Below are 12,015 nucleotides of genomic sequence, written 5' to 3' on the forward strand. Positions count from 1 at the left end.
TGTCAGTGACGTGCAGGAGGTGAGCTGAGTTCATTGGACATGAGCTCACGTTATGCACGTCACTGACAGCGTGGGAGAATTCTCCTGCACTCACCGCTTCAGCGTGAGAATTTTCCCACGCTGTCAGTGACGTGCATGAGGTGAGCCGAGTTCATTGGACATGAACTCGGCTCATCTGGATGTCGTCACAGAGAGACGCTGAGCAGCGCAAGCAAGCCTGCGCTTCTCAGTGTCTGCGGGATGAGAGGCTGGATGGCAGCGTTCTGCTGCGGTCCAGCCTGTCATCTCGATGTAGCAGAGCTGAAGCTGTCGTGGGAACCATGGAAAGGTAAGGATGAGGTTGCTTTATTATTTTTCTTTTATTGCAGGAGATCGTTGGCTTCAGCTGGAATGGGCGTGACGGTAAGTATGATTTAATTTAGAACAATAAAGGATTGTGTCTTTATTTCAATTAAAGGACTTTATTCTGGGTGTTTGTGTTTTTTTTAACTTTGACTATGGGGTTAGTAATGGGGGTGTCTTATAGACGCCTCTCCATTACTAACCTGGGCTTGATGTCAGCTGGCATTATAAGCTGACATCAACCCCAACCCTATTACCCCCTGCCACCGCACCAGGGCAGCGTGGAAGAGCGAGGCTAAGTGCCAGAATTGGCGCATCCTATGGATGCGCCATTTCTGGGGCGGCTGACGGCTGGTGTTTCTAGCCTGGGAGGGGGCCAATATTCATGGCTCCCTTCCTGGGCTATTAATATCAGCCCCCAGCTGTCTGCCTAGCCTTTGCTAGCTATTAAATTAGGGGGGACCCCACGTCATTTTTTGGGGGGGTCCCCCATTTTAATAGCTAGTAAAGGCTAGGTATTCAGCTGGGGGCTGATATTAGTAGCCTGGGAAGCTCCGTGGGTATTACCCCCTTCCCAGGCTTCAAACATCTGCCCCAGCCGTCTGCTTAACCTCCGCTAGAGCCTAAAATTAAGGGGAACCCCACGCCAATTTTTTTAATAATAAATCCTTTATTTTAATACTAAATGACAAGTACAGTAACCAACACTATCACTGTACTTCATATATATGTGACTGACATGTTTCTATCTATCTAATCTATGTGTGAAGCTCTATTCTGTCTGTTATAAATTGTCGGGTACCGCTGCTGAATTGCCGGCCGGCTTTTTTAAAGAGACGGTGCATGAAAACACTATTATTTTTTTTGATAAATCCTTTACGCTAAATGACAAGTACAGTAAGCAGCACTTTCACTGTACTTCGTATATATGTGGCTGACATGTTTATATCTATCTAATCTATGTGTGAAGCTCTATTCTTTCTGTTATAAGTTGTCGGGTACCGGTGTATGCCGCTGCTGAATTGCCGGCTTTTCATGCTTCACTGTTGGCACTGTTCCCATCGATTTGGGCAATCACTGTAATGCCACAACCACCATGGCTGTGGCATTACAGTGAGTGGCAGACAATCCCTGCATGATTGGTGCTCTAAATAGCGCCAGACATGCAGGACACGCTTTTGGTGCACGAACAGTTATCGAACATAACCTCGAACAGCCGAATTTTTTGCAAATCGTTCGGGTTCGTCGAACAACTCCAACACCGCCCAAAACAGCTCGAATTTGAGATTGGCGAACAGTTCTAGTCGAACACCGCTCATCTCTAGCGATGACGCCATCATTAGCGTCAGCATCCCATTTGTCTGTCTTTTGCAACACTTTCAAGAGAATTAAAGAGTAGAGATAAGCGGTGTTTGACTCCAAATGTTCGCCAATCTCAAAATTCGAGCTGTTTTGGGCGGTGTTCGAGCCGTTCGGCGAACACGAACAATTTGAAAAAAATTCGGCTGTTCGAGGTTCGAAAACTGTTCGTGCACCAAAATCATAACTGGATTTTTTCTCAGTAATGCTGAAAATTAATGTTAATACGCAGTTTGAGTGTACAGCGGGGCAGGGGGAGGGGCAGGGGATGGAACTCTGCATAAATAATGAAGAGCTCCATTTTTTTTTTCTCTTTCCCGCATTTACAGTGGGGAAGTGCAATCTGTCAGCCTATCAGCAGCGCACACACGGAGCGAACTGCTTTTTTTCACACAAGCAAGGGCATGTGTCATTGGCTGTGTATGTCACATGTCCTTGCCCTATAAGACCAAGCCATTTTCCCCGTCGCCACCATTTTCTCACTGCTGCAGCTGCATGTTAGACGGCACTGCTGTTGCTGTGTGCGCTATACTTTGTTAATTTCAAGCCAATTTTCGCACAAATCTACAGATAGCTTGGGAGTAGGGAATAGTTCTGATTGCAGTCCTTTTAAGGACTAGGTTACATCATTTCCTATGACTTTTATCAGGCAGGTCTGTGCTCTTAAATAGATAGGTTGGGAGTAAAGACTAATTGTAATTGCAGTCCTTTTCAGGGCTAGGTTACATCAGTTCCTATCACTTTTATCAGGCAGGACTGTGCTCTTAAATAGATAGGTTGGGAGTAAAGACTAATTGTAATTGCAGTCCTTTTGAGGGCTAGGTTACATCAGTTCCTATCACATTTTGCCAGGCAGGTCTGTTTTAGTGCTGTGCAAGTTTTTTTCACAGCATTTGGCTAAATCTAGCAAAGCAAATCCTTTTTGGCATCTTGCAGTGTGTGTTAGTCAGTGGAGTAGCCTATCTGTGTTGCAAGCTATACCACCTGTGTATAGAATACCAATTTTTTTACTGCACCTAGTGAAGTAAAACCTTTTGGGCATAGCATCATTCTATTAGTCCATCTATACAAACCTCCACCAGGTTGTAAATTCAATATAATTTTTATCTGCATATAGCTCTGAAAAAATATTTCGGCTTGTAGCAGTGTGTGGGACTTGTTCTATTAGTCCATCTATACTAACCTTCACCAGGCTGCAAATTCAATATAATTTTTTTCTGCATCTAGCTCTGAAAAAATATTTCGGCTTGTAGCAGTGTGTGGAACTTGTTCTATTAGTCCATCTATACTAACCTCCACCAGGTTGCAAATTCAATATAATTTTTTTCTACATATAGCTCTGAAAAAATATTTCGGCTTGTAGCAGTGTGTGGGACTTGTTCTGCTAGTCCATCTATACTAACCTCCACCAGGTTGCAAATTCAATATAATTTTTTTCTTCATCTAGCTCTGAAAAAATATTTTGGTTTGTAGCAGTGTGTGGGACTTGTTCTATTTGTCCATCTATACTAACTTCCACCAGGTAGCAAATTCAATATAATTTTTTTCTGCATCTAGCTCTGAAAAAATATTTCAGCTTGTAGCAGTGTGTGGGACTTGTTCTATTAGTCCATCTATACTAACCTCCACCAGGTTGCAAATTCAATATAATTTTTATCTGCATCTAGCTCTGAAAAAATATTTGGGTTTCGGCTTGTAGCAGTGTGTGGGACTTGTTCTATTAGTCCATCTATACTAACCTCCACCAGGTTGCAAATTCAATAGAATTTTTATCTGCATCTAGCTCTGAAAAAATATTTTGGCTTGTAACAGTGTGTGGGACTTGTTCTATTAGTTCATCTATACTAACCTCCACCAGGTTGCAAATTCAATATAATTTTTTTCTGCATCTAGCTCTGAAAAAATATTTCGGCTTGTAGCAGTGTGTGGTACTTGTTCTATTAGTCCATCTATACTAACCACCACCAGGTTGCAAATTCAATATAATTTTTTTCTGCATCTAGCTCTGAAAAAATATTTCGGCTTGTAGCAGTGTGTGGGACTTGTTCTATTAGTCCATCTATACTAACCTCCACCAGGTTGCAAATTCAATATAATTTTTTTCTGCATCCAGCTTTGAAAAATATTTCGGCTTGTTGCAGTGTGTGGGACATGGTCTATTAGTCCATCTATACTAATCTCCACCAGGTTGCAAATTAAAAATAATTTTTATCTGCATCTAGCTCTGAAAAAATAATTGGGCTTCGGCTTGTAGAAGTGTTTGGGACGTGTTCTATTAGTCCATCTATACTAACCTCCACAAGGTTGCAAATTCAAAATAATTTTTATCTGCATCTAGCTCTGAAAAAATATTTCGGCTTGTAGCAGTGTGTGGGACTTGTTCTATTAGTCCATCTATACTAACCTCCACCAGGTTGCAAATTCAATATAATTTTTATCTGCGTCTAGCTCTGAAAAAATAGTTGGGTTTCAGCTTGTTGCAGTGTGTGGGACTCGTTCTATTAGTCCATCTACACTAACCTCCACAAGGTTGCAAATTCAAAATAATTTTTTTCTGCATCTAGCTCTGAAAAAATATTTCGGCTTGTAGCAGTGTGTGGGACTTGTTCTATTAGTCCATCTATACTAACGTCCACCAGGTTGCAAATTCAATATAATATTTTTCTGCATCTAGCTCTGAAACAATATTTCAGCTTGTAGCAGTGTGTGGGACTTGTTCTATTAGTCCATCTATACTAACCTCCACCAGGTTGCAAATTCAATATAATTTTTTTCTGCATCTAGCTCTGAAAAAATATTTCGGCTTCTAGCAGTGTGTGGGACTTTTTCTATTAGTCCATCTATACTAACCTCCACCAGGTTGCAAATTCAATGTAATTTTTTTGTGCATCTAGCTCTGAAAAAATATTTCGGCTTGTAGCAGTGTGTGGGACTTGTTCTGTTAGTCCATCTATACTAACCTCCACCAGGTTGCAAATTCAATATAATTTTTTTCTTCATCTAGCTCTGAAAAAATATTTTGGTTTGTAGCAGTGTGTGGGACTTGTTCTATTTGTCCATCTATACTAACTTCCACCAGGTAGCAAATTCAATATAATTTTTTTCTGCATCTAGCTCTGAAAAAATATTTCAGCTTGTAGCAGTGTGTGGGACTTGTTCTATTAGTCCATCTATACTAACCTCCACCAGGTTGCAAATTCAATATAATTTTTATCTGCATCTAGCTCTGAAAAAATATTTGGGTTTCGGCTTGTAGCAGTGTGTGGGACTTGTTCTATTAGTCCATCTATACTAACCTCCACCAGGTTGCAAATTCAATAGAATTTTTATCTGCATCTAGCTCTGAAAAAATATTTTGGCTTGTAACAGTGTGTGGGACTTGTTCTATTAGTTCATCTATACTAACCTCCACCAGGTTGCAAATTCAATATAATTTTTTTCTGCATCTAGCTCTGAAAAAATATTTCGGCTTGTAGCAGTGTGTGGTACTTGTTCTATTAGTCCATCTATACTAACCACCACCAGGTTGCAAATTCAATATAATTTTTTTCTGCATCTAGCTCTGAAAAAATATTTCGGCTTGTAGCAGTGTGTGGGACTTGTTCTATTAGTCCATCTATACTAACCTCCACCAGGTTGCAAATTCAATATAATTTTTTTCTGCATCCAGCTTTGAAAAATATTTCGGCTTGTTGCAGTGTGTGGGACATGGTCTATTAGTCCATCTATACTAATCTCCACCAGGTTGCAAATTAAAAATAATTTTTATCTGCATCTAGCTCTGAAAAAATAATTGGGCTTCGGATTGTAGAAGTGTTTGGGACGTGTTCTATTAGACCATCTATACTAACCTCCACAAGGTTGCAAATTCAAAATAATTTTTATCTGCATCTAGCTCTGAAAAAATATTTCGGCTTGTAGCAGTGTGTGGGACTTGTTCTATTAGTCCATCTATACTAACCTCCACCAGGTTGCAAATTCAATATAATTTTTATCTGCGTCTAGCTCTGAAAAAATAGTTGGGTTTCAGCTTGTTGCAGTGTGTGGGACTCGTTCTATTAGTCCATCTACACTAACCTCCACAAGGTTGCAAATTCAAAATAATTTTTTTCTGCATCTAGCTCTGAAAAAATATTTCGGCTTGTAGCAGTGTGTGGGACTTGTTCTATTAGTCCATCTATACTAACGTCCACCAGGTTGCAAATTCAATATAATATTTTTCTGCATCTAGCTCTGAAACAATATTTCGGCTTGTAGCAGTGTGTGGGACTTGTTCTATTAGTCCATCTATACTAACCTCCACCAGGTTGCAAATTCAATATAATTTTTTTCTGCATCTAGCTCTGAAAAAATATTTCGGCTTCTAGCAGTGTGTGGGACTTTTTCTATTAGTCCATCTATACTAACCTCCACCAGGTTGCAAATTCAATGTAATTTTTTTGTGCATCTAGCTCTGAAAAAATATTTCGGCTTGTAGCAGTGTGTGGGACTTGTTCTGTTAGTCCATCTATACTAACCTCCACCAGGTTACAAATTCAATATAATTTTTTTCCGCATCTAGCTCTGGAAAATTATTTCGGCTTGTAGCAGTGTGTGGGCTTGTTCTATTAGTCCATCTATACTAACCTCCACCAGGTTGCAAATTCAATATAATTTTTTTCTGCATCTAGCGCTGAAAAAATATTTCGGCATGTAGCAGTGTGTGGGACTTGTTCTATTAGTCCATCTATACTAACCTCCACCAGGTTGCAAATTCAATATAATTTTTTTCTGCATCTAGCTGTGAAAAAATATTTGGGTTTCGGCTTGTAGCAGTGTGTGGGACTTGTTCTATTAGTCCATCTATACTAACCTCCACCAGGTTGCAAATTCAATATAATATTTTTCTGCATCTAGCACTGAAACAATATTTCGGCTTATAGCAGTGTGTGGGACTTGTTCTATTAGTCCGTCTATACTAACCTCCACCAGGTTGCAAATTCAATATAATTTTTTTCTGCATCTAGCTCTGAAAAAATATTTCTGCTTGTAGCAGTATGTGGGACTTGTTCTATTAGTCCATCTATACTAACCTCCACCAGGTTGCAAATTCAATATAATTTTTTCTGCATCTAGCTCTGAAAAAATATTATGGCTTGTAGCAGTGTGTGGGACTTGTTCTATTAGTCCATCAATACTGACCTCCACCAGGTTGCAAATTCAATATAATTTTTATCTGCATCTAGCTCTGAATAAATATTTGGGTATCGGCTTGTAGCAGTGTGTGGTACTTGTTCTATTAATCCATCTATACTAACCTCCACTAGAATGCAAATTCAAAATAATTTTTATCTGCAACTAACTCTGAAAAAATATTTCGGCTTTTAACAGTGTGTGGGACTTGTTCTATTAGTCCATCTATACTAACCACCACCAGGATGCAAATTCAATATAATTTTTTTCTGTATCTCGCTCTGAAAAAATATTTCGGCTTGTAGCAGTGTGCGGGACTCGTTCTATTAGTCCATCTAAACTAACCTCCACCAGGTTGCAAATTCCATATAATTTTTTTCTGCATCTAGCTCTGAAAAATATTTTGGCTTGTAGCAGTGTGTGGGACTTGTTCTGTTAGTCCATCTATACTAACCTCCACCAGGTTGCAAATTCAATATAATTTATTTCTGCATCTAGCTCTGAAAAAATATTTTGGCTTGGAGCATTGTGTGTGACTTGTTCTATTAGTCCATCTATACTAACATCCACCAGGTTGCAAATTCAATATAATTTTTTTCTGCATCTAGCTCTGAAAAAATATTTCAGCTTGTAGCAGTTATGGGACTTGTTCTATTAGTCCATCTATACTAACCTTTACCAGGTTGCAAATTCAATATAATTTTTTTCTGCATCTAGCTCTGAAAAAATATTTCGGCTTGTAGCAGTTTGTGGGACTTGTTCTTTTAGTCCATCTATACTAACCTCCACCAGGTTGCAAATTCAAAATAATTTTTATCTGCATCTAACCAAGCCAATACTTTTGGGCTAATACCACAGTTTGGCCACTCAGCTCTGCTCAGTTCCCATCCATTGTTTTTTGTGCAAACAACTCCAGAGTTATGAATAAGTTAACCACCAAAATGAGTGGAAAAAGACCTGCTGCTGGTGGAAAGGGGAATAGGAATGTTGGGAAGGGAAAAAAAGGTTGTGTCTGTGGGGTAGGTGTTAAAGCAACAGTAACATCTGCAGAAGAAAGACCATCTTCCAGCCAAACTAAGATGTCTACTTCTTTTAGCTGACAATGTGATAAGATCCCTTTCTTACGGCCGCGCCAATCGCTACAAATTCCAGATGAGGCACAAAAACAGCAGGTGCTTCAACGGTTATCAAGTGCTTCTTTAAGTGGGCTGTCCTCCACCTCAACTTCAACATCACAAATACTCCAGTCCTCAGAGGTGTCACCCCAATCGCAATTGCTTCCTCACAGCTCCCAAGTCTCCAGCTGCCCGTCTGAGTATGGGGTAGAACAGATGGTTGAGTCTGCAGAGCTGTTTACTCATACTATAGCCTGGGAATCAGAGGTCGGCTCCAGAGCTTCTGTGAATCCAGATGAGGAAATGATCTGCACTGATGCCCAGAATCTTTATGAGTCTGATCCAGGACCAGACGCAGAAGGTTCTGACCATAATGTCGACCCTAGTTCCCAAACTGTAACTCCTGTTGGTGGAGACAATGAGGAAGACGATGATGAGACTCAAATACCTGATTGGAGCGACAACTTTAGTTTTTTGTCAGGGCAGGAAGAGGTTGGCTCTGAGGACGACGGGTGTGATAACACACAGGGTGATGATGATGAGGTTGGAGATCCCACTTACTGTTTACCCACAGTCAGCCAGTTGATGAGGTCAGCAGAGGAGGTGGAGGAGGATGCTAGTGACGACAAGGTCAGGTTGCGCCTTCCTGGAGAGAGACGTTGTACTGGAAACACGTCAACAACTGCATCCTCAAACACAACTTTGCCTCTGACCACAAGTCGTGGTGGCTCTTCAGGTCGCATGGGTGCTAAGCCTTGCATAGCCTGGGCATTTTTTCAGATCGATAAAGATGACCCAACTCATGTTATCTGTAACATTTGTCAGCAAAAGCTAAGTAGAGGCCAAAAAATACATAGTTTGAGTACTTCATGCATGAACCGGCACATGGATATGAAGCATAAGTTGCAGTGGGAAGCTCACTGTGCTACAATGCGGCCTAGCCGGCCGGGCCAACCACGATCTGCCACATCTTGTGCATCCGCGGCCTCTTCATCCTCTGTGACTGGGGGGGACAGCAGTCACACCTGTTTTGGGACACAGACCTGCCACCTCTTTACCCGCAACAGCCAGCGTGATTGGCAGGTCATCATTTTCTTTGGAGGTGGAAACACCAGCTGGTGTTCAGCGCTGTCCGACATCGATAGCACCACCTTTGGATATAGGCAACCTAACATGTCCGCCTGCATCTTCCTCACAGGCTGGCAGTTTGCCGAGGACACCCATCTCAACCCCGTCTAAGCACAACAGCCAGCCCTCGGTCCCTCAGATGTGGACAAGTAAAAGACCATTTCCTCCTAGCCATGAGAAAGCTAAGAGGTTGAATTTCATCATCTGCAATATCTTGCCTACAGAAATGCTTCCTTTCCGCCTCGTGGACACAGAGGATTTTTGAGACCTTATGTCCGTCGCAGTGCCCCAGTACCAGATGCCCAGTCGGCACTACTTCTCAAAGAAAGGTGTGCCTGCTCTCCACCAGCATGTCGCACACAACTTCAACGCTTCTTTGAGAAACTCTGTGTGTGACAGGGTGCATTTCACCACAGACACTTGGACGAGTAGGCATGGACAGGGTCGTTACATGTCGCAGACTGGGCAGTGGGTAACTATGGTGACAGCAGGACAAGGGGCTGCTGTCCAAGTCTTGCCGTCCCTACGAGTTGTGCGTCAATCCTCTTTATCTCAAAGTTCCTCCACTGCTTCTGCCTCCTCAACCTCCTCTCGGTCCTACACCTGCACCCAAAGCCTGTCTGGTCATGCACAAGCTTTCTAACTGCGTAGAAGGGATCCTGCACACCTCCATACTATGCTGGCAGCAGAGCTCAATGTCATCAGGAGGTTTTTACTTTGAAATGTCTGGGAAATGTGAGTCACACAGCTGAGGAGTTGTGGTCAGCTTTGGAGAACCAGTTTCATGAATGGTTGTCTCCACTGGACCTGAAACCAGGGAAGGCCGTGTGCGACAATGCTGCAAACCTCGGTGCGGCCCTTCGCCGGGGCAATGTCACACACGTGCCTTGTATGGCTCACGTGTTGAACCTGGTTGTCCAGCAATTTTTAGCCCACTATCCCGGACTAGATTGGCACGGTCGCTGTGTGCTCACTTTCGCCGTTCGCATCCCGCAGCTCAGCGACTTACATCTCTAAAGAAGTCGTTGGGCCTGCCACTTCACCGGCTAAAATGCGATGTGCCTACCCGGTGGAATTCAACTCTGAACATGTTGCAGCCACTGTGGCAGCACCGACAAGCCCTGGTGCAATACGTTCTGACGTATAGCCTGGGCCAACGAGATCCAGACGTGGGGCGAATCACGCTGGAGGAGTAGTCTCAGATCAGGGACCTATGCACCCTTTTGCACATTTTTGAAATGGCGACGAAGATGTTTAGTGCTGACGATGCCATTATCAGCATGACTATTCCGGTGATTTACATGCTGGAGCACATGTTAAACAGAATTCAGAGTCAGGTGGTGGCACAAGAGGAGGTGGAGGAAGTAGAGGAGGAGGAGTTGTATGCGGAAGGGCTAACATCTGCAAGGTCCAGACGGTCTGCAGCACCAAGGCGGCAGGCATGTGAGGGTGGGGGAGATGGTTTTACCAGGGCGTATGGTAGCAGCCAAACTATTGAGGAAGGTGCAGGAGCCCAGGAAGAAGAGGAGGACGAACTGAAGGAAGACTCATCAGATGAGGGAGACCTTGATCACATTTCTGTTTCGCGAAGTTGGGGGGAGAGGGCAGAGGAAGAAAGCATGATTGTTACCTCGCCAGCAACACAACAGGGACTTGGTGCTCCTGGATGCACAAGACACATGAGTGCCTTCTTTCTGCACTACCTACAACATGACCCTCGAATTGTGAGAATTAGAAATAATCCTGACTACTGGGTTGCCACACTGTTAGATCCCCGGTACAAAAGTAAATTTGCAGAAATTATTCCTGCCATAAAAAGAGATGCACGCATGCAGGAGTATCAGCAGAGACTGTTGCAGAATCTTACATGTGCTTTTCCCCAAAACACTAGTGGTGCACGTAGTGAATCTCACAGTTCCAACTTGCCAACCGTGGGACCATCGAGTGTTCAGCACTCAAAACGTAACAGAAACACAGTATCTGCTGGTAACATCAATTTTGCGGAATCATTTCACCACTTTTTTAGCCCACACATAGTCAACGCCTAGAGACGATGGTACAGGAGTATCTCCAAGTAAATATTGAAGCCATGACTGTGTCACTGGACCCTTGCTCTTTTGGGCTTCCAATCTGGATAAATGGCCGGAGCTCGCCACTTACGCCTTGGAGATTTTGTCATGCCCCGCAGCCAGCGTTCTGTCTGAACGTGTGTTCAGCGCTGCTGGTGTTGTGCTGACATATAAGCGCACGCGGCTCTCCACTGATAATGTAGACAGACTCACGTTCATAAAGATGAACAAATCATGGATCCAAAACGACTTTTCTACCCTTGTGTCATCCTGGGGAGAGTAAAAGCTTGATGATTTGTTAAAATCACCTCATCAACTGTTTTAAGCTTTCAAATTACTAATCATGTTTATCTGGATCTTGGCTGGAAAATAATTTGGGCCTTGTAGCAGTGTGCAGTACTGATTCTATTAGGCCATCTATACTAAACTCCAGCAGATTTAAAATTACTAATCATGTTTATCTGTATCTTGTCTGGAAAATAATTTGGGCTTTGTAGCAGTTTGCAGTACTGATTCTATTAGGCCATCTATACTAAGCTCCACCCGCTTTCAAATTAATAATAATTTTTAGCTGCATCTAGCCCGGAAAATAATTTTGGGGCTCCTAGATGCGCAAGACACATGAGTGCCTTCTTGCTGCACTACCTGCAACATGACCCTCAGATTGTCAGAATTTCGAAATAATCCTGACTACTGGGTTGCCACACTCTTAGATCCCCCACACTCTTCGATCAACCTTTTCATTTTAATAAAGAACAAAAAAATGGTTATTTTTGAAGTTATAAGCATTAGCAGGTTATTAGAAACTGAAATCAAACAGTTTTCAACTC

This window comes from Phyllobates terribilis, unplaced genomic scaffold, assembly GCF_046119375.1.
Source record: "Phyllobates terribilis strain yellow unplaced genomic scaffold, ASM4611937v1 Scaffold_12__6_contigs__length_324123572, whole genome shotgun sequence".
Taxonomy (NCBI): Eukaryota; Metazoa; Chordata; class Amphibia; order Anura; family Dendrobatidae; genus Phyllobates; species Phyllobates terribilis.